Source organism: Talpa occidentalis, unplaced genomic scaffold (assembly GCF_014898055.3).
Source record: "Talpa occidentalis isolate TD23 unplaced genomic scaffold, MPIMG_talOcc4v2.1 talOcc4.7, whole genome shotgun sequence".
NCBI lineage: Eukaryota > Metazoa > Chordata > Mammalia > Eulipotyphla > Talpidae > Talpa > Talpa occidentalis.
In genome coordinates, this window is record NW_023605083.1 from 81,989,590 (window position 1) to 82,012,341 (window position 22,752).

The 22,752-nt window shown below is 39.7% G+C and overlaps 1 protein-coding gene across 1 annotated transcript in view; it reads right to left on the bottom strand.

Moving 5' to 3' along the window:
* The window catches only part of NF1 (neurofibromin 1), a 253,568-nt gene extending 231,151 nt beyond the window's left edge, over positions 1–22,417 (bottom strand). Inside the window, exon 1 of the mRNA XM_054689838.1 lies at positions 22,155–22,417. The gene's annotated coding sequence lies outside the window, so the exon portion shown is untranslated. The remainder of the gene's footprint in view (positions 1–22,154) is intronic.
* Between the last annotated feature and the right edge of the window lie 335 nt (positions 22,418–22,752).

The window sequence follows — 22,752 nt, forward strand, 5'->3', positions numbered from 1 at the left end:
TATTTGCATATCACATAGATTTGGGTTTTTTTATCATTTCATTTTATTTTTTTAAATAAATTTTATTTTTATATTCCCCATACAATTGCAACCCCCTTATTTTGACCCCAAGGCCTCCCCTCCCCGCCCCCCACCCCCCATAGAGTGTCTCTGGGTCATAGTTGTTTGTTGATTTTGATTTTCACTTTCTTATAGTTATTCATTTTCCTGGTCCCTTATTTAAGTTTTCTAGATTCCTGCTATATCTCATAGATTTGTATTCAGCACATATACAGACTCAATAAAAATGTAATTTTTAAAACATGAGCAAAAGATTTTAACATACTCATCAAGGTACTAGTGAGATGATAAATAAGTATATGAAGGGATGCTCAATATCATTAGTCACCAGGAAAAAGCAAATTAAAACCATAATAAATACCAATTCACAATCTCTAGGATGGCTGCAATTTAATTTTTTTTTAATTATAATTGAAATTTCAAAGTGTTGGCAAGAATGTGGAACAACTGGAACTCTCATATACTACTGGAAAATGATACAATAATTCTGGAAAACAATAAGCTGCTTTTTAAAAAGTTAAACATATATCTACCATACTTACCCAGACATTCCACTCTTGAATTTACTAAAAAAAAAAAAAAAAAAAAAAAGAATATATATGTCCACATCAGGCTGTGCACATGAATCTTCAAGAATGTGTTATATATAGCTAAAATCTGTAGCAACCCACATATCTACTAACAACTGAATAAATAATTTGTGATATACCCACTGAACAAAATAATTCAATGACTACCTGGGGATGGGATAGAGGTAGGAATGGATTCTGGGAGCTGAAGACTTCAGTGGGTTACATATATTCATTATCCTGATTGTGATGTTATCACAGGCTTATAAACATATCAAAACTCATCAAACTGTACATTTTGGAGAGATGTAGTTTGTTTATGGCACAGAAAATTTACCTAAAGTCAAAATTATGTTATTCTAGAATATTGAAAAATAAAATTCCTAAAATAAAGTTCCTAAAAAGTTTCAATAAATTTCCTAAGAGCAAGAAAAAAAAGAGGTAATACTTTTATATATTTATGCATATTTAGTACATATTTATTCATATTACACCCAATTGGGTGCTTTTCATTAATTCCTATACTATTATCCTTTCACTTGAAACATTTCCCTTCTTCCTAAAGAACTTCCTTTAGGGCCTCCCTGGTGGACTAGGGGTTAAGATTCAGCGCTATCACCTCTACCTGAATTCAATCCCTGGCCAGGGAGCTGACCCACATATAGTACAGCAGACCTCGCCTGTCTCACCCACTACTCCCCTTAGCAGTGTATTTCAGTAGATCCATCTGTTCTGCTCCCCACAATGTCTTTGGTGACTCCTCTCTTCCCTACACCTCTGGCCAACACCCCAGTTCTTCTATACAAAAATAAAATCTTGGGCCTCCCCTGGTGGTGCAGCGCTTGAGCACTGGGCTACGAAGCTCCTGCAGCCTCTGCAGCACCGGTTCGATCCCCAGTTGCCGGTGAGGGTCCCCCATGGGGCACAGACCTCTCCTGCTGCACCCGCTGCTCCCCTCAGCAGTGTATTTCATCAGTCTGTCTGTTCTGTTCCCCACTCTGGCTCTGGTGAATTCTCTCATCCTTCCGCACTTCTGACTGTACCCAGTGCTTGTATAAATAAATAAACAAATCTTTTTTAAAAAAAGACATTCAAAAATAAAATCTTTTACAAATAAACAAAGCCATTAAAAATATATTAACTTCTTTTACTAATTCTGATAACATAGGTCTGTTGCTCATTTATTCTCTCAGAGTTTGTCAAAAAATGTCTTTATTTCACCTTCATTTCTGAGATATTTCTACTGGGAATAGAATTCTAACTTGGAATTTTTTTCACTTAACACTTTAAAATGTCTTTCCAGACATACAAGGAATCCAAATAGGCAAGGAAGAAGTCAAACTATCACTATTTGCGGACGATATGATAATATACATAGAGAACCCCAAAAACTCCACAGAAAAACTAATTAAACTAATCAATCAGTTTAGTAAAGTGGCAGGATACAAAATCAACGCACAAAAATCAGTAGCCTTCCTATACACAAACAATAAATCTGAAGAAGAAATCAAGAAAACCATTCCTTTTATTATTGAAACAAAAAAAAAATCAAATACTTGGATATAAACCTAACAAAAGAAGTAAAGGACCTATACAAAGAAAACTATAGAACACTGTTAAAAGAAATAGAAGTAGACACAAAGAAATGGAAAGACATCCCCTGCTCATGGATCGGAAGAAGTAACATTATCAAAATGGCCATCCTACCAAAAGCAATCTACAGATTCAATGCTATTCCAATTAAAATTTCAATGTCATTCTTCAGAGAAATAGAAAAAACATTGATGAAATTCATATGGAGCCACCAAAAACCCCGAATAGCCAAAACCCTCCTGAAAAAAAAAAAGAAGGGAATGGAGGCATCACTCTCCCAGATTTCAAACTATACTACAAAGCCACAATAATCAAAACTGCATGGTATTGGGGGTGGAAAAAAAACTGCATGGTATTGGAACCAGAACAGACACATGGACCAATGGAACGGAATAGAAAACCCAGAAATAAACCCACAGATTTATGGTCAACTAATCTTTGACAAAGGAGCAAAGAATATGCACTGGAACAAAGAAAATTTGTTCAATAAATGGTGCTGGGAAAACTGGATCGCTACATGCAAAAGAATGAAACTTGACTACGACCTCACACCATGCACAAAAACGCTCCTGCACTGCTGGGGGGAGTGCAAACTGGTCCAACAACTATGGAAAGCTGTGTGGAGATTCCTCAACCTACTAAAGATGGAGCTTCCATATGACCAGCAATTCCACTGCTACGTATTTACCCAAAGGACACAGAAACATTAATTCCAAAGAGCACCTGCACCCTTATGTTTATAGCAGCACAATTTACAATAGCTAAGCTTTGGAAACAACCCAAATGCCCAAAAATAGATGACTGGATCAAGGAGATGTGGTACATATACGCCATGGAATATTACTCAGCCTTCAAAAAAGATAAACACATGCAATTTGCAGCAACATGGATGGAGCTGGAAGGGGTCATGCTCAGCAAAATAAGCCAGAAAGAAAAAGAAAAATACCAGATGGTCTCACTCAGAACAGGAATCTAGAAAACCTAAATAGGGGACCAGAAAAAAGAATAACTATAAGAAAGAAAAAAATCAAAATCAACAAACAACTATGAACCAGAGACACACTTTGGGGGGGAAGGGAAGGAGGGATTGGGGTCAAAATCAGGGGGTTGTAATTGTAAGGGGAATATAAAAAATAGAAAGAAAGAAAAGGAAGGAAAGGAAGGAAGGAAAGATGGAAGGAAGGAAGGAAGAAAACCAAAAACAAAATCAGGGGATTGCAATTGTAGGGGTACTATAAAAATAAATAAATAAATAAATAAATGAATGAATGAATGAATTAATTAATTAAAAAATGTCTTTCCATTATTTCCCACTTTCCACAGTTGCACTGAAAAATCAGCCATTAGTTACAGTATTTTTGTTCCTTTGAAAGTAATATATCTTTTTGTCTTCTTTTAAAGTTTCTCTTTGACTCCAGTTTTCAACAATTCAACAAAGCTGTCTAAGCGTACTTTTTAAAAGTAATTTATTCTGATTGGGGCTTGCAAAACTACTGAAATCTATGTATTGATGTCTTTCATCAGTTCCAGAAAATGTTTTACCATTATCTCTTCAAATATTGGTCTCTATGCTAATCTCTCTTCTTTACCTCCGGATATCAAATTACATACTACTTAACTTTCTACATGTGTTCTACATATCTCTTAGGTTGTGTTCCACTTTTTCTGTTCTTTTTTTCTGTGCTTCAAACTGGATACTTTCTATTGACTTGTCTCAAAATACTTTCATCTTGTTGTCTATTGTGTACTCTGCTAGTGAATCAAACCGATGAATAATTACTTCAGATACAATTGTTGTGGGTTTTTAATTGCTTGTGCCAGGTATTGTAGTAGGCCCTGGGAATACATACATACAGACAGACATGGACGCTGCCCTACTGGAATTTACACAGTATACATTCAATTGACCTATTTTCTCTCTTTATTTTTAGAACAATTATGACAAGAAATGAAGAGAGTCAAGAGTCCCACACCAAAATTTTCTAATTAACATTAACTAAAAGACTGTAAGTGAGCTATCTTTGGTTTTTTGGTTTTGGTTTTGGTTTTGTTTTTGAGTCCTAGACTATCCACTTGATTCCCTTCTATGGATTCAATCCTGGATGGAAATCCTCCAACTTCTCAGTCATTTTGCCTGTCTTTTCCTCCATTTTCTTTATCATATTACAGTTATTTTAAGTCCTTATCCACTAATTACAACTACCTGTGCATCTGCTTCTATAGTTTATTTTTCTTCTTGATTATAGATCATGATTTTTCACCTTTCAATTTTTCAGAAATTGCTCATTGTATATATAGAATATTGTAAATGAAAGAACCTTAGAAACTCCAGAATATACCTTCCAAGTGAGAATTCTGTTTACTAATAGATGGGGTGAGACTATCACCACTAATACAAAAGGGATGAGACAGGGATGATCATTCAATTCAGAATTAAACTGCATCAGGGCTATTGTAGTTTTAATGACTCAATTTACCTGTGGCTCATCCTTTTTTCTCAGTGTGTGACCAGAATCAACAAATATCAGCATTTTCTTCTCATCTACAAAGAGTTCTTGTGTCTTGGAATTTTAATTCATCTACTTCTCATAACTTCTACAGCTTCCCAATATTTTTTAAATAAGACTTTAAAAGTTCATTCCATTTTTTCCTACTTGTTGCCATGGTGTAGATTATTGTACTGTGACCTTATTAAATGTTACCCATAAGCTGATCTCCCTGGATATCATACGGTAATGATTCACAAGCCCCACTTTGCTTTAAATCAAAATGACCTGGGAGAGTTTTAAAACTATAACCTATTGCACATACCTCAGAACTCATAGATGGTAGTGAAATCTGTACTTTTAACAAGAGTCTTAAGTCAAATTGATAGATTATGAGAGCGATTAAAAACTCAGAATTTAAATATAAAATGCTAAAAACTTTAAAACTATATTATTAAGGACAAGAACCACTAAGATTAAAAATATGGTAAAATATCAATGATAGAGCTATTCATGAAAATCCATTTTATGTCTAATTGCTCTAGCAGAAAACCAAATGATCTCCAAATTTTAAAAAGAATACTGTTGAGAGCCATCACAACTCTTAGCCAGATGAAGTATACAGAAACCACTATCTGCTTTATCAGAATTCAAGTCTACACAAATTAAGGGTGAAAATAAAAATGCAAACTCTGAAAGACAATAACGGAAACACTATGAGTGAATGTTGAGAAGTTATGAAAAATAAATTGGTGTCAGACTGAGGATGAGAAAATGTTGTCCCAACTGTGAAAATCCAGGGGTGGAAAAAGGTGAAAAAGTGATTTCAGGACCATGGACTTAATTGTCAACATCCAGAAAATTCTAAGATTCATTAGTATGCCGGTAACTTGTAAACCATTATAAAAGGAAGCAGTATTTATTAAAAATAATAAAATCTTGTATAGAGCACTTCCGCTTTTGAGTTGAGAGTTCACAAAGTACCTTCACATATATTACCTCTTAACTTTGATTCTTATAAAGTCTTGTGAAAAAAGGAAGGCAGCATTTTGTCCCCTTCCGCCCTATACACACACTCTTCAAATATTAAAAAAAAAAAAAAAAAATGTAGGGTTCCCAAACCTTCAGAGTTGCTCAGGTTAACTAACTCAAGTCTAAGCAAGCACTGTTTCAGTATCACAAAGTTCTTAAGGTCAGCATGAGTTTAAAAAATGTCAGGCTGAAATGATGTAAGTAGGAGCGCTTCAAAGTTATGGAGAAGTGCTGAGCAGGAAATGGGTAAGAGTATGGGTGAAATAAAGCGTGAGGAGAAGTTGGGTCATGGGCACATGGAGACTCATTTACATTCATCTCTCTACTTTTACATGTGAAACTTTTCATAATAATAAAAAAAAGTATGCACACACACAGCAATTAACATCCTTTGATAGACTGACTAGACTGCTAATCAGATGAATGCCAAAAATACGGTTCTTGAAACTCGGCATTTATTATTTTTTAAGTCTCATATAACACACTCATATAAATGTTGAAAGGATGAAAAATGGCATGTCTGAGTATTGACCACCATTGCACTAAGAGGAAAACAACTAGGATGATGAGCTGTCTTAAAAATATGTATCATAAGAAACTGGTGGTGCAGGGGTTAAAGTCTCAAGGCTATCAAGCTATCACCAGCCACTGTGTCATGAGTTCGATCCCCAGCCAGGGAGCTAACCCACATGGCACAGCAGCCCTCTCCTATCTCATCTGCTGCTCCCCTTAGTAGTATATTTCAGTAGATCTGCCTGTTCTGCTCCCCACTCTGTCTCTGGTGAATCCTCTCACCCCCTGTAACTCTGGCCTACATCCCAGTTCTGGTATGCATAAATATTTTTTTTTAATTTTAAAATGTATCATAAGAAATTCATGAAGAATTAATCTTTTTCCTGAAAAAAAAAAAAAAGCTCCATAAAGTGCTTAAGATTTGTCTTCAAATACTTGTGTAGTAAAGAGAAAGCTGAAGGCATTTATACTTTAATCAAGTTCTTGTACTTTAATCATCTTATTATGTTCACCTAATTCAGATCCTACTCTGTGTTAACCTTATGTAGTTATTAATTGAAACTGTAATTTCTTACATCAATGCATTTTATAAGAGGAGCCCCATGGTTCCTGGTTCACTGGTGCAGCCCAACTTGCTAGGCTCCACCACCCCTCCCAGTGCTAGACAGCCAAGCATCACACAGGTTGAGTTTCATGCCAGTGGATTTCGGTTTTGAAATCAATGCCCATTTTGAAAACATACCAATCAGGTTTGAGCGCCTCTGACAACAATCCAGTTTTGAAAAAGGCACCAGTTTGAAAACACACCCATCAGGTTTGAAACCCCCGACCCTAAGAGCTGTAAAAGGCAGAGTAGGCAATGGCTTAAGAAACTTGCCTGAGACTGATTCATCAAGACACTGTCTCCTGGGAAGACCTTTGGTTCCTGCCGTCTGATCTGCAAAACCTTTGATTCCAGCCTTCAGACATTCACTTTGTCGCTTCCAATCACAGACTGCTGCTCCAGCCTCTGGCACAACCAGCACTGTTATTGTGCTTGATCCTTGACATCAACTGCTAACCGCCACCTCCAGCCTGTGTCTCCTAAAGTTTGTACACTAATACCTGATCTTCCACATCACTACCTGGTACCAGCGCATTAGAATGTGCCCAACCACCTCTGTGACTTGTCTGGCCATCTCCAAGAGCTGCTCACTGCTTCTGCTAGCCCAGCACAGCCAATTGACCACCACTCCTGCATGTGTCACCACCAGCACCTCCTCCAATTGCTGTTTCCTCCTGCACTATCCAGGCCCGTCTCGGAACAAGTCCTGCTGGCTGTTGTGATTACCCCAGCTGCTATCCTGAGTTGGATCCTGGTTCACCACTTACTGGTGTGCCACGAGCCCCAGGCGCTCATCAAAGAGACAATGCCATCTTGCAAGAGCAGCTTTTGGGCTGGACTACTGGATACTGTACACGCACTTTGGGGTAAGAAAGAGAACCATCCATGGCCTTAGAAATGGTCTCCTTTTAGAGACAGTAACCAAAACAGACACCCCACCGATTGGGAGAAAATTTTTGCATACAACACTAACGATAAAGGACTGATCACAAAAATCTACAAAGAGCTGATGGTCAACAAAAACAAAGTAAGCAACCCAGTCAAAAAATGGGCAGAAGAGCTAAAAAGAAACTTCTCCAAAGAGGAAATGCAAATGGCCAATAGGCATATGAAAAAATGTTCAACATCACTTGTAATCAGGGAAATGCAAATCAAAACTACAATGAGATACCATCTTACACCAGTGAGAATGACCCATATTAAAAAAACTAGCAACAACAAATCTTGCTGAGAATGTGGAGAAAAAGGAACTCTCCTGCACTGCTGGGGTGAGTGCAAACTGGTCCAACCACTATGGAGAGCTGTGTGGAGATTCCTCAATCTGCTGAAGATGGAACTTCCATATGATCCAGCAATTCCACTCCTAGGTATTTACCCAAAGGACACAGAAACATTAATTCAAAAGGGCACCTGCATCTCTATGTTTATAGCAGCACTATTTACAGTAGCTAAACTATGGAAACAACCCAAATGCCCAAAAATAGATGACTGGATCAAGAAGATGTGGTACATATACACCATGGAATATTACTCAGCAATCCAAATAGATAAACTCATGCAATTTGCAGCAACACGGATGGAGCTGGAAGGGATCATGATCAGCGAAATAAGCCAGAAAGAAAAAGAAAAATACCAGATGGTCTCACTCATAGCAGGAATTTAGAAAACCTAAATAAGGGACCAGGAAAAAGACTATAATAAAGTAAAAATCAAAATCAACAAGCAACTATAAACCAGAGACACACTATGAGGTATGGGGGGGAGGAGGAGCGAGTAGGATCAAAACAAGGGGGGGGGGAATTGTATGGGGAATATAACCAAGATGAAAATGCATACATTGTACAAAAATGAAAAATGATGTAAAAAATATATAAAATTAAAAAAAAAGAAATGGTCTCCCTTTACCTTATCTCTGCCATCCCTTGAATCTGAGTCAAGTCTTGCAAGTGGTAACATAGGAATGAGGACTCACAAACCATGACATTGCCCTAGTTTTTGTATGATTTCAATTCTACTCACATTTTTAAAAAAGATTCATTTATGCATACAAGAGCTGGGGTGCAGGCAAGAGGTATGGGGGCAGAGGGGTGAGAAGATTCACCAGAGACAGAGTGGGGAGCAGAACAGACAGATCTACTGAAATACACTGTTAAGGGGAGTAGCGGGTGAGACAGGAGAGGTCTGCTGGGCCATGTGGGTGAGTTCCCTCCCTGACCAGGAATCGAACTTGTGCTGCTGTGGCTGCGGATAGCTTCATAGTGCTGAGACTTAAATCCTTGGGCCACCACAGAGGCCCCTCTAGTCACATTTTATTAATGTAACATTTTTTTTCACTTTCTAAATATTTGTTTTGCTGTTTATAAAAATACATGTTCTGAGCAGAAAATTCAAATTGTATTGAAAATATTTTCATTATACATAATCTCTTAAACTTCAAATAATTTCATTTCATTCATTCTATAATTCTAAAATTGAATTCTAAAATTCAAATAATTTCATTTCATTTCATTCATTCATTTCATTTCATTCTAGCAACCCAACAACAGCTAAAATTTATTAAGCTCCTTCTGTATGCCAACAACTACACCAAATACTTTAAATGTTTCCTAATTTAAATTTCACAATTACCTCTGTGAAATAGGTACTACTATCAAACCTATCTTACAAGAAACTAAAGCTTACATAGGTTAAGTAACTTAACTAAGAGCTGATAAGCAATACAGAATCCAAATCCAAGAATTCAAATCCAGGAGGTATGATTTCAGAATCAACACAATTAATGACATACACCCAAATTTTAAAGTTGGTCCTATGAGTCATGATGTTATAAATGACTTTTATTTATTTTTTGTGATTTCTGTTAACTTACCATATCTTCATAATGAAAATGAATTACTACTGTTATTTTTCTTTTTAAATATATGTCCAAGTAGAGATTAGACAGTCACTGGTCAAGGCTATTACAGAAGTGGACTTAATCTCAGATTCCTTCTAAGGATCTGTGACTAATCAATTAGTGGCTGGGGTTTTTTTCCAGTCAGAAGACTGGCTCCAAAAAATAAAAATAAAACAAAAATCAACCCATTAACGAATTATAAAACTTTTAAACTGTCAGATCATATTTCTCCCATTTGATAGATAAGGAAAAGGCTCTGAATTCAGAGGATTTACATAACATTGCAAAGGTAGTTTGTGTCAGAGCAGAAACCAGAGCACAGGTCTTAAGTGATTCTTGTTGCCAACATTTGACCACAACAAAACCTACCATCCTTCATATTCTCTACCACAAATCTAGTTATCAAAGGACAAAAGGTGAAACAAAGCAGGAAATACAAATGCTCCCGACCCCCCCCCCCCCACCAAGTCAATTACCCAAAAGGAAGAAAACCTGCCAGGAACATAAAGGCAAAAACATTTCTCCAGTTCTGAGCCAGAACAGAAATAAAAGGCACCGGTAAAGAGGAGAGTTGGAAAGATAATCCAAAACACAAGATGAATGATTTGAGGGACAAGATGCCTGAAAACATTGGTGTAACAAGTAAAACCAAAAGAGAAAAACAGAAATATCCAGGAATTCCATAGGAAATACCACCAAAGTTTAAAAGTATCCTCAAATTTAATCATTCCCTAAATGGAATGCTGAGAGCACGAAAACCAATTTTACAAAGCTAGACTGTGCAATCCTAAAATTAAAAAATAAAATATGTAACCTTACATTTATAACTGTAGGTTCCTATTGATAGTCTCACAAATTCTATTTTCCACCTTAAGAATTCAACACTCCTAAAAATTTGCAGTGAGTTAAAGGAACTAAATAAAAGGGGAACTATGTTACAAATTTTTCCAATAGTCAAAGAAGCTTTTAAAACAGTGCCAAGGAGAACAGGTTACTCTCTGTGGGTTCTCACTCATGTACTAGCAACTAGAAAACCACTCAGGTTCAGGGGTTTATTAACAAACAGGTGTTTGGGGAAAAGGAAAGGGTTTCTAAGGCCACAAGTGACCAGCTGTCTCACCACAGACAGTGTCCACAGGGTCCAGTAGTCCAAAACAAAGGCCAATCATGCAAAATGAGTGTCCTTGTCCCTTCAACCAGGCCTTGAGCTGTCACACTGGTAAGCAGAGGCCCAGTATCTAACTCATGGCAGCAGCTGGAGAAGATGACTTGGCGGGGCTGCTGAGGTGACAATACAGCAGCCCACAACAACAGTCTGAAGGCCAGGATGGACAGCACTGAATGCCAGACCAGACAGTGACAGACACAAAAGCAGAAGCTGTAGACAGCTCTCAAAAGTGGTCACAGAGTGCCAGTCACTGGTCAGCAGTGCTGGTCTGCACTAGTCAGTAGTGCCAGTCAGCTTTGGTCACCAGGAGGTGGTGCCAGAGACAGCAGTGTTACAGCTCTTTGTGAGCTTTTGGCATATAGTCAACAACTATATGCCACCAGCCTCAGGCCAGAGGCACTCCTTGCAGGTGATATTGGAGCCAGTCCTCTAGGAAGGTCTACAAAAGTCTGGAATCTACAAAAGTCTGCGAAGTCTGAAAAGGTCACTGGCTGAATCCTCTTCTGTGGCAACCTACTGAATCAATGCTTCTCTTCAGAGCCTGGCTGGCTGCTGAATGACTCAAGCGGCTCCTGCTCTGCCATATATGCTCTAAAAACCTGATCTGACCATTTTTCATTCCTAAACGCTTGACTGGTGGTGGTTAAGGACGAATCAGCTTACTCCAATTTTGATTCACAGAATGAACTCAAAGGCTTGAATGTAACTGGAGAACTGAGCCCCAGTGGGCCACTAAGCTCACACCTGATTGGTTCATTCACAATCCTGGCACAAGATTCAAAAGGGAAAACACCTGCATTAAAGTCAGGGCAGGCTTGTGGACCAGTGGGCTCCAGGGAGCCATGGCCAAAGCCAGCCTTGGTGGGGCCAGAGGCACACTGCACCTGGTACCCCTCAGTGGTGCTGGGTATACCAATGCTGGAGCCTCTGCAGTAGCACTGGGACATGGGTCCCAGTAGCTGTAAGGTAGCTGCCACTAGGAACCCACCATCTTAGCCCTGTTCACCACAGGCCACTCTCCAGCAGCAGAGCACCAGAGCTGCCCCAGCAGGGACCAACACTCCTCCAGCGACCCTGAACCAAGAGTCTCAGTGCTAGCTTGCTCTGGGGCAAGAAACTGCTGCTGCCAGTGTAGGAAAGATCTGGGTGCTACCCACAGGCAGCAGCAACAACAAAGCTGCCATGACCCTCTGCTTAGGAAAGGTCATGGTTTCACTTTGATAAGGTAAAAAGGATATATAATTAAATCAAGGATATAATAATTAAATTTTATATCTCTTCTAATATCCTAAAAAGATTTTCAGATACTATCTCATGAACATAAAAGGTAAAATGTAACACATCTCTGAGTGAAGCAATAATCCACCCTTCACTTTACATATCTGTGCTAGTTGTTTATAAGACTTAGACATTTTTTGCAAAGTTCTATTTATTGGAAAGTTATTGCTCTAAGAATTAAGATATCCATAATCTAGTTTAAACTCAACTAGGTTATATGATTGTGAACAAGCTTCTGTGCCTCTGAGGCTTTATTTTTCCTCATGCAGAGTAAAAATAATAAAAATCACCAAACTATAGGGAGATTTAAAATATTCTGCACATGATGGATAACCATGGTAATAATTTTTGACGATTCACAGCTTTTTTTCATGTTAAGATTCATACCTACGACACTAAACAAACCCATGATGCAAGCAGAACAGGTTACTAGCCTGATTTTACAAATGAAAATTAAAGTTCAGAGAGTTTAAGTGACTTGCCACACTAAAAAAAAGTTGTAGTCAAGAGAGCTTTCCTACTACATAGTATACTGCCATTACAAACCTGAGTAATAAATGTCTCTTTCTCATGATCAAAATTATGGACTACCCAAGGAAAATTATCAATGACTGAACAGAAAAGACTCATCTGAGATTGTTAGGATTCATAAGTGCTCCAAAGGTCATTACCTGGGTATAAAACAATTAATAAAAGTAAGTAAAATTGGGGCCTCCCCTGGTGGCACAGGTGGTTGAGCGCCGCGCTGTGAAGCTGCCGCAGCCTCTGCAGCACCGGTTTGATCCCAGCCAGTGAGGGTCCCACGTGGCACAGCAGAACTCTCCTGTCGCGCCCACTGCTCCCCTCAGCAGTGTATTTCATCAGTCTGCCTGTTTTGCTCCCCGCCCTGTCTCTGGTGAATCCCCTTGCCCTCCTGCGCATCTGGCCTGTACCCTGGTTCTTGTATAAATAAATCAATAAATCTTTAAAAAAAAATAAATAAGTAAAATTGGGCCTGCCTTGTAGCACAAGACGTTAAGATGCAACCTATGAAGCTATCTGCAGCCTCTGCAGCAGGAGTTCCATCCCTGGCCAGAGAGCTACCATATGGCACAGCAGACCTCTCCTAACTCACCCTCAGCAGTGTATTTCAGTCCATCTGCCTGTTCTGTTCCCCACTCTGTCTCTGGTGAATCCTCTCACCCCCCCACACCTCTGGCCTATACCCAAGTTCTTGCATCCATAAATAAATAAATCTTAAAAAAAAATAAAGTAAGTAAAATTAAAGTTCTTTAAAGTAAATTTCTAGGGCCTCCCTGGTGGCCTAACGGTTAAGTCTCAGCACTATCACTGCTAAAGCCAGAGTTTGATCCCCAGTCAGGAAGCTCATCCACACACGGTGCAGTAATCATCTCCTGTCTTGCCTGCTGTTCCCATTAGCAGTATATTTCAGTCAATCCACCTGCTCTGCTCCCCACTCTGTCTCTGGTGAATTCTCTCACACCCTGCACCCTGGGCCTACACCCCAGTTCTTCTACCCAAAATAAATTAATTTAATTAAAAAAAAAGGTAAATTTCTAAAAGTCCTGATAGTTACTAAATTAAATTCATGTATCTTATACTAGATATCACCCTGCTTAGAGAATGTGAGTGGAAGAGAAAAGGATTTCATCAGAAAAATGCTAGGTAAGTTCCTTGAAATTCAACAGGATAAGGTAGTTAAAGCTATAAAATATGAATAGAGGCAGGCAACAGCTTGTAGATTGCAGTAGACCCTAAGCCAAACCAAAAGATTGGCAGCCTGTGATTTAAAGAAAATATGCAATCTGGAAGTCTGCACCTCAAGTTATTGCTACTGCAAAGTAATTAGTACCATTTATAGTAAAAATACGTAGTTTCAGAGGATAATTCTAACTTTTCATTACAGTGGAATGGGATTCCATTACCTTGGAATTTTCTTGACTCAAAAGTGACTCTCAGAACCAAAGAAGATACTATGTATTACAAACATAAGACATTTAAGGGGTCACATCTGCAGTCTACTATAGGCACCTTAAGAGAGAGACTTTGAGAGACTGAGGGCATTATCAATTCCGGGTATTTACACTCTACGATGTTAAAGTTTTCTTCGGCAGTAATCTCTAAGAGTGACCCATACCACACAATATGATAAAGAAATTTATACACTGATGAAAGTTTAAAATTAACTCACAGTTACTGCAATGAAAAACACCTTTTCTATTCAAGGTCAAAACAACCCCCAAGAAAATATGGTATTCTGAAAGACGTCAGATTAAAAGAAAAAAAAAGTCTTTTATAAATACAAGTCAATCCTCTGCAAAAAAAAAGATATTAAGATGCCCATATTCTACTTCAATATTGATTCTAAGCCTTTTAAGTGTTTAAGCTGACCACAAACCTCCCGACTTCTTTTATAGTACTTCTCCCTAAGCTTCCTTAAAAAAAAAAAAAAGAGCCTTCTTGCATATATGTACTCCTAAATTCACTGCATCCCTGCCTACAATAACCTAGCTATGTAAACAACCTAAGTGCCTAAAGGCAGAGGAGATTAGAAAAATGTGGTGTGTATACACACACACACACACACACACACACACACACACACAATGGAATACTACTCAGCTATAAAAAAAAAATTGAACGCTTGCCATTTGTGACAACATAGATAAAACTGGAGAGAATAATGTTAGTGAAATAAGCCACAAGGAAAAAAATGCTGGATAGTTTCACATATATGTGTACTACAGAGAAACAAAATAAAGGGTCAGACAAAACCAAACCAATAATAAACCCCAGAAATCTGACTGTGAAACTGAGGATACCAGACAGCAAAGGGGAAAACAATGAGGAAAGGAGGCACAAAGGACTTAGATAGTGGGCAAGGGTAGGTATGTGTGGTGACATGTAGCCCCCCCAGGTGTGATCACTATGTCTTTCAGTGACATGGTGTTATAAACCAGATGCCTTAATAGGTTTTTTTTTAATGAGACTTCTTATACCTCCCATTCTTTGTATCACATGTGCACACAAGCACCTGCACACACACACTCTCCCAATGAAGTAGAGGCTGAGGACTAGAGAACACATGTGCAAAACACATTTTTAATTAAAACACTGATCACCCTTAAATGCATGTTGTTACAATGCAACAATATAATGTCTATATGTAATCACCAAAACACCAAATTTGAAAGCTAAATGAAAATGCCCATAATAATCTAAGTAATTTAAAGTACAAAGATGCAAAAATAAGGCAGACTACTATATCATATCACTAAAAAAATTCCATGCTAAACTACTGTTTTTAAAAAAAAAAGCAGATTTATGAAAAGAATCTAATTTCTTATTGGCCAAAAAGTCAAATAAAAATATAAGAATATTTACAACTAACTGTAAACAATACTGCTGGCCCATCACACAACACCTTATGACATTTCCCTAACATCTTTCCCAAACTTGAAGAGTCATATTATCCATATGCCACAAATTAGATGACAAAGCAAGAAAACAGTTCAATTATGAATATCCATAATACGTTATATAAGAATGTTCTAAGTAACCTCAGTATCTGTCAATGAATGCTAAAGTAAGGTTTATATCAACCAAAGTATGTATCAGTGAATATGCAGAGTCTAGTCAATCTCCCTTATTGAGTGAAAACAAAATGAGTAAGCTGTAAAGAAAATATATAAATCTTACATTTGAATAATTTTAGGCTTTTTTAAATTTATTTATGCATACCAGAACTGGGGAGTACGCCAGAGGTGGGGGAGGGAGGGCAGTGAGAGGATTAACCAGAGATAGAATAGGGAACAGAACAAGCAGATCATCTGAAATCCACTGCTAAGGGGAGCAGCAGGCGAGACAGGAGAGGTCTGCTGTGCTATGTGGGTTAGCTCCCTGGCCTGGAATTGAAGTCACAGGGCAGTGGCTGATGATAGCTTGATTACACCGAGACTTAACCCCTGCACCACCAGAGAGGCCCTAATTTTTAAACACTTTTCAAAGTGTTTCACACACTCTCTAGCAGACCACTGCAAAAAAAAAATTCTATGGAGAGACTTACCCTTACAAGCGAATGACAAATCCAAGATCACAAAGGTAATCAGATTTGAAACCTGATTCCAAATAAAATGTTAGTTCTATGGCTGGAAACATAAACATGTGCAAGTCTCTCCTTAAAACTCTCTTCTTTTAACCTATTCCCAGTTAAAATATTATTTAACTAGGACGCCTAGGCTATTATCAAGACTACATTAAAATTCAGTTATTTACATTTTAAACAAAGTCAAGATTACAATTCCTTTTGGCCAGTCTACCTTTCAACCAGGAATCATATGAAATGTATTCCATGAATGATGTCATGTGTGCTCATAATTACTATGGGCACTGGGTGACTATAAAAGAATTCTAACTGGAGCTTCTTGCTTTTCAGAAAGTTTTTTTTTTTTTTTTAAATGCTAAGCTGGGGCTTCCCTGGTGGCACAAAGGGTTAATTCCCAGCACTATGAAGTTATCTGCGGCCTCTACAGCACCAGAGTGATCCCAGGCCAGGAAGGTGACCCAAGTGGCTCAGCAGCCCTCTCCTATCTTGCCGGCTGCTTCCCTCAGCAGTGTATTTCAGTAGATCTGCCTGTTCTGCTCCCCACTCTGTCTCTGGTAAATCCTCTCACCCATCTGCACCTCTGGCCTACACCCCAGCTTTTGTATGCATAAATAATAATAATAATAATTAATAAATAAATGCTAAGCTGTAATCACTCAACACTCCTGAGGGGAGAAATCTTAAAGGCTGGTTCTACAGAACCCCAGTTAAAGAAGTATACCATGAAAAGAGACTGCAATGAGTTTAATCTAAAAAGACTTTAATGGAAAATGAAGTTTAAACTGGACATTAGAGGATGGACAGGAATGAGAAAAGCATAAAGGAGGAATGAAAGCACTCAAGCAGTGGCCAGCATAAACACAGACCAAGAAACAAGAAAAAAAATGATATATATAAAGAGACAGAGCCAACCTGCCTGGAACATAGGTGCATGCTGAGGCACAACGAGAAAGAGTTTGGTAAATTAAGTGGGATCTGCTCCCAACAGGCTGTTAAAATATTAAAATCAACAAATATTTAACTAGAAAGAGAACCTTAGAGATTTTCTAGTCAATCCTTTTATAACAGATGAGGAAATCTAGGATCCATAGAGATCCTAGACTAACATAATGCCAGAGGCAGTAAGTAGAACAAAACTCAGACTCTGATTTAGAAACTCCAGTTTGGTGATGGACCACATGGTATGACAGAGAAAGCACATCTGGCCAAGATTCTAAGGGAACATCAATACATAAGCTCTGCAAACATACATACAAGACAATATTCTGTCTTGGGAAATAGAAGAGACTGGTTTCCAGGGGTAATGGAATCCTACAGAGACAATACACTGTGTTTTGCCAGAAGGAATGACTTTCCAGAAAGGAGCAATCCAGAAAGAAAGAAGAGACAGAAGTTAGTTTTCAGAGGTTATAAAGGGAATCAGTGGATAAACAGCAAAAGCAGCACGTATCTGGCAAGAAAAGGACTGATCCACAGAACAAAAACTGTAGGACCAAGCAAATATTTAAGAGAAAAGAAATCGTAGTAAGTTTGAAGGTAAAAAGAAAGAAGTTCATATAAAGAGTAAGTGAGATGCTGGGTAAGGAGGATGAGGGAGCATGGTGAGCTATTTAGGGGACCAGCTGTAAGAAACTTTTTTTTAAAGATGACTTCCAGAATAAAAAATAAGCATTTTTTTATCACTTACCATAACAGACCCCTTGCCAAAAAAGTATTCATTTTCAAGACTTATAAAGCCTTATAAAAATGACATGTCGGGCCTTAAGAACAAAGCTAGGAGGTTTTGTTTTTTTTTTTTAAATCCAAAACAGTGTCCAAGTCTTACAAGTCTCTTGCTTCACAGACATTTGTCAATCATTTTAAACTGTGAGTTCTATGCCACATTCAAAGGACATTCTGATTAGCATTCAATTTACAACAACCAACATGGTATTACAAATAAAAATCAGAATTTTTTCTATAATATGTTCTTAAAAAAGGTAAGGCTTTTTTTTTTTTTTTAACTTTTTACAAACTATTTTTACTTGACTAAAAAACTATTTTTACTTTTACTTTTTACAAACTATTTCCTGATATGGAAAATATAAGTACTTAAATAAACATATTTATAAGAAATAATTTGGGGGCACAGTTTTTTCAATTTATTTAAAAAAAAAACTTAAAATACCCCGCTTTTCCTTACTCCCTTTCTGAAGCAAAGCTCTACAGAGAATGGGGGTGAGCATACAGAATTACGTGAGGTACATTAGAAGGTTCTCTCTGATTTTAAGTAACCTGGCTAGTAAGCCCCAATTTAAAGCTACACACTTAAAATTTGCTAATTTTGATTTAGAAACTTAGAATGCAGCCATCATAAAGGCAGGTGAAGGAGGAACAGAAGATTAAAAAGTCAGATCTGACTGTCCACCTTTATAACTGCCATTTCCCTAATCAAAGAGGTAATTACTTTTAAAACTGGTAAGAATCATTTAACGTAGACCACAACTATTATATCTAGGTGCTATACAAGGTTACAGGAATTTTATTGTACCCACTTGGAAACAAGGACTTGAGCTCAAAATGTCAAAATGGAACACCCCACTTCTTTTAACTAGATCTACACCAAGTTGCTGAGCAATATTCACCAGCGCACTGTACATAATCACCAAGGGCTAGTTACCCATTTCTGCTTTAATCAGCACGAACACTAAAAGTCCAACCAAAACACCAATGCGATTATAAACAGTTTTCATCTTTAGAGAGGCACAGGCGTTATGGCGCAACATACACATGTCTTAGCTGAAATAAAGAGCAGCAGCTTGATTCCTCTTGGCCCCATTGAAAGAAAGGACAGATAACTATCCAAATGTAAAAGTCTCAGAAATAATTGAAACATTTAAGACTCTTACACAATTATCTCTCACTACATGCAGGGCTTTTTCTCCCTTCAATAAAAATGTAAACTCTAGCTCCTAGCTATACTTACTAAGTTATTAAAACAAATCTTCCGAGTTACTTTTCAGAAAAAGTATCCCTGATGTCCAACATTGAATACCTCTCACACAGAGGCTCCTGTTACTTGGTGTGGGATGGGAAGTTGCTAAAAGTCATTTAACCTCTCTCTGCCTCAGTTTTCTCACTTTCTAACCTCAAGATGAACTCTAATTTGAATTAAACATTTATTACTTATATAATAAATCAGTGCATACCTTATGTTAAACACCGAAAACCCCTATATTTTACATCACAAAGTGAACGTTAACCTTGTGGAAGTAAAATGTGAGGAATAATTTGTCCTACCGTATCTCTTAATTACAATATAATATCTTCAAATGCTTCAAATTAAAACTCTTATGTCATTTTTTAATAGATGGTGTGGAGTTTGATTCAAATATACCCAACAAGCAAACAAGGAAGCCTACAGTCTTGACACCTGAGACAGGCTTTACTGGCTTTCCTGGGCATATAAACAAAATCACTTCTCTCTTTTAGTCTAGAGAATTATCTTTCTCTGTATGTGGTGGATAAACCCAGAGATGAACAGGTAAAAAGTGAAAAAATAACATTTAAAAATAGGGGCAAAAAAATTTTAATGAGAACAGTTGTGGCATTAAATCCTTTGAATTTCTGACCCAAGATTATGCTGGCCACAAGGTTCAGTTCTGGGGTTCTTCTGTTGCCTTTTAAATCCTTAAAATTACAGAGAAAATCTTTTCTATCAGGTGTTAAATCTAACAGTCTATCAATAACACAATCTAATACAAGCAGTAACACTTCACTCAGAAAGATTTACTAGTACAGTTAGTTTAGATGCTTTTTGGTCTGGAACCAAAAGGATGGGTGACACAACAACTTCAAGTCTCTGTTAGCTTCTTAATTCTGTTTTATCTATGTAGTGTCTCCTCAACTGTCTTCTCAGTTTCTCTGCCTTTTCCCAAATAAGTATCCTTCAGGTAGGTCAGAAACACTAGGAGTCCTGAAAGGAAATGTTCATGGATCAAATAAAGGAGTTCTCCCCTTCCGAAACTCAGGTTCCATAATCAGCTTTTTTGTTATAGCCAGTAAAAATAGACTGGCTCAATTTTAAAGAGTCTTTGTCACAGGAAGCCCATGGTAGAACTACAGTTGCAAAAAGGATCCCTTTAAACCACCCAATCACCAAAGGCAACACAAAGTTAAACTAATTCCCAGTGACAAAAGGCTAGATGTGCATTCATTCTGATCAGTCCTCGGATTGAGTGTGTGAAGCTCAAGGAATAAAATTGTAACAGGGTGGTCCCCAGGAAAGAGGGAGGTTCCCTGCCCCTCCCAAGGGAGGGTGGAGCTGAGCAGGAAGAGGAGAAGCTGCAGAAGAGACTAAGGAAGGAAGCAGGATGGAGCAAGGAGACCTGGAGGAGGCACATGGAGCCTAGAGACACGTGAAGAAACTGCGCTTGTCTTTTGGTCGTGGACTAGGTGACACAGATGTGGGTGAGACCCGTGGGGAGGTGACCATGGCAGCTTTTATCTTGATGTTGATTTTGCTCTTTTCCTTCCGGGCTTGTCTGGTTATTTCTGACCCTTTGCTGTGGGTCCCCACTGGAAGATGCTTTAGACTTGTGGCAGGCTTTGGGGCTTTGCTCTGGGCCAATCCCATATGGATGGACTTTTACCCACGAGGGGACGGGTAACTTTGGGTGCTTCATTTAGAAACTAGACTCTTTGCCTTACCTGTATTGTTTCCTAGTTTTATTAAAGTTCCTTCCCATTAAAGTCTCCTATGTTTTGTGTTGATGCGGCGGATGGCAGAACCCATTTAGAATGGCAGGTTTGCGGGGTTGGGCTGACCCTCTCCCTGTCCTATAACAAATGACACATCCCAAGCCATGAAACTTTTTTCCACCCCAAATATTCTCAATGAAAATTCTCTTGTCAACCAAGAGGTGAGAGTTTAAAACAACAAAACACTAGCAGAATAATCGGCTCCAGGACTACATCCCAGCTGTCTTTGCTCTCTGTTGTCAATGGCTCAGATGTAATTAGTTTCCCCACTTCCGTGCACCCTACTCCTCTTACTCCCCAAGATCCGCACTCAAGAAAGGCACATTTGCATTCTCAGACCTCTGGCAAAATAAAGGGGGAAAGTGCTATTATGTAGGAAGGAAAAAATACTTCAGAAGCAGGAGGGAACAAGAACCATGTTTCCACTGCAAAAGGCAACGTGAAAAAGCAAGTCTCATTTCTTCAGGATATTGGGGGGGAAGAAGCCCTTGTGGGGCATCAAAAAAGATGTGCAGTGTGTGCGCGCCTGGAGCTCTCGGGGCAAGCTGGACGAAGGAGCAGAAAGTAAGAAAACCTGTGCTGCCCCTGCTTTCTTCTACTCTTCCCCCTTCAAGGAGGAAGCTGAAGAAACTGGGGGAGGGGCGGGATGTTACCGTTCTATTGGGGGTACACAACACGGGCCTCGGGGCTCCTTCAGCCACTCACCCCCAGTCAGGAGGCCCACCGAGAGGAGAGGAACCCCTGATGTTACCCACCTCCGTTCAAAACAAAAAGGGGAGATGATTAAATCCAGATGGAGGCCCCCAGAAGGCGCCCCCAGGTCACTCATCCCTATTAGCAAGCGGAAGGGATGGGATAAAGAGGATGGAGGGTCGGAGGGGTGGTCTGGGAAAAGGCCCCACCCCTCGACTTAGGAGGGAAGGGGAGCCCAAGCTACCAGCCGTCCCCTCCTTCCCCGCACCTCCCCACTAGGCCACCCCCACTTATCCCCCCTTCCTTTCCTCCAGTGCCAGAGGCAGCCATGGGGGAGGCGGCCGCTCCTTCCTCCCCGCACCCACTCCGTCCCCACCCCACCCCGCTCCCACCTCCCGCCCGCCACGGCCCCGTTACCTGCTCGTCGAAGCGGCTGACCACGGCCTGGACCCATTCCACCGGCCTGTGCGCGGCATGTCCTCCCGCGGCCGGGGGCGGCGGAGGGACCGGTCGGCCGGCGCCCAGGGCCGGGAAGAGGGCGGGGAGCGGGGGCTGAGGTGAGGGAAGAGGCGAGGAGAGGGTCTGAGGAGTGCAGGCTCCGAACGTTCCCACGGGGGTGGGGATGGGGGGCCTGCGCCGAGCTGGGAGGGGGAGAGGGGAAGGGGGCGTTGGCGAGGAGGCTGGGGGGGAGGGGGACGGGGAGGGGGACCCGGGGAGGGGAGGGGGCCCTCTTGGTCGGTCTCCCCACTAGCGCCGTCTCCCCACAGCCATCACAGCCCGAGACGCCGCCATGACACCCCACCGGAAGTGGGATCCTTTCCACGGCCCGGGGAGAGGGAGAGCGAGCGAGCTAGAGATTGAGAGCGCGGCTGGGAAACGGGAGGGGGAAGCGAGAGGGAAGGGGACCTGCCGCGCATGCGCCCGCGCCGGCCGGTTTCATTAATGAAAAAGCGAGTCCTCCTGGAGGTGACGTCACCTAGCTCCGCCGGGCCCGCGGGCGCGCGTCCCACTTTGC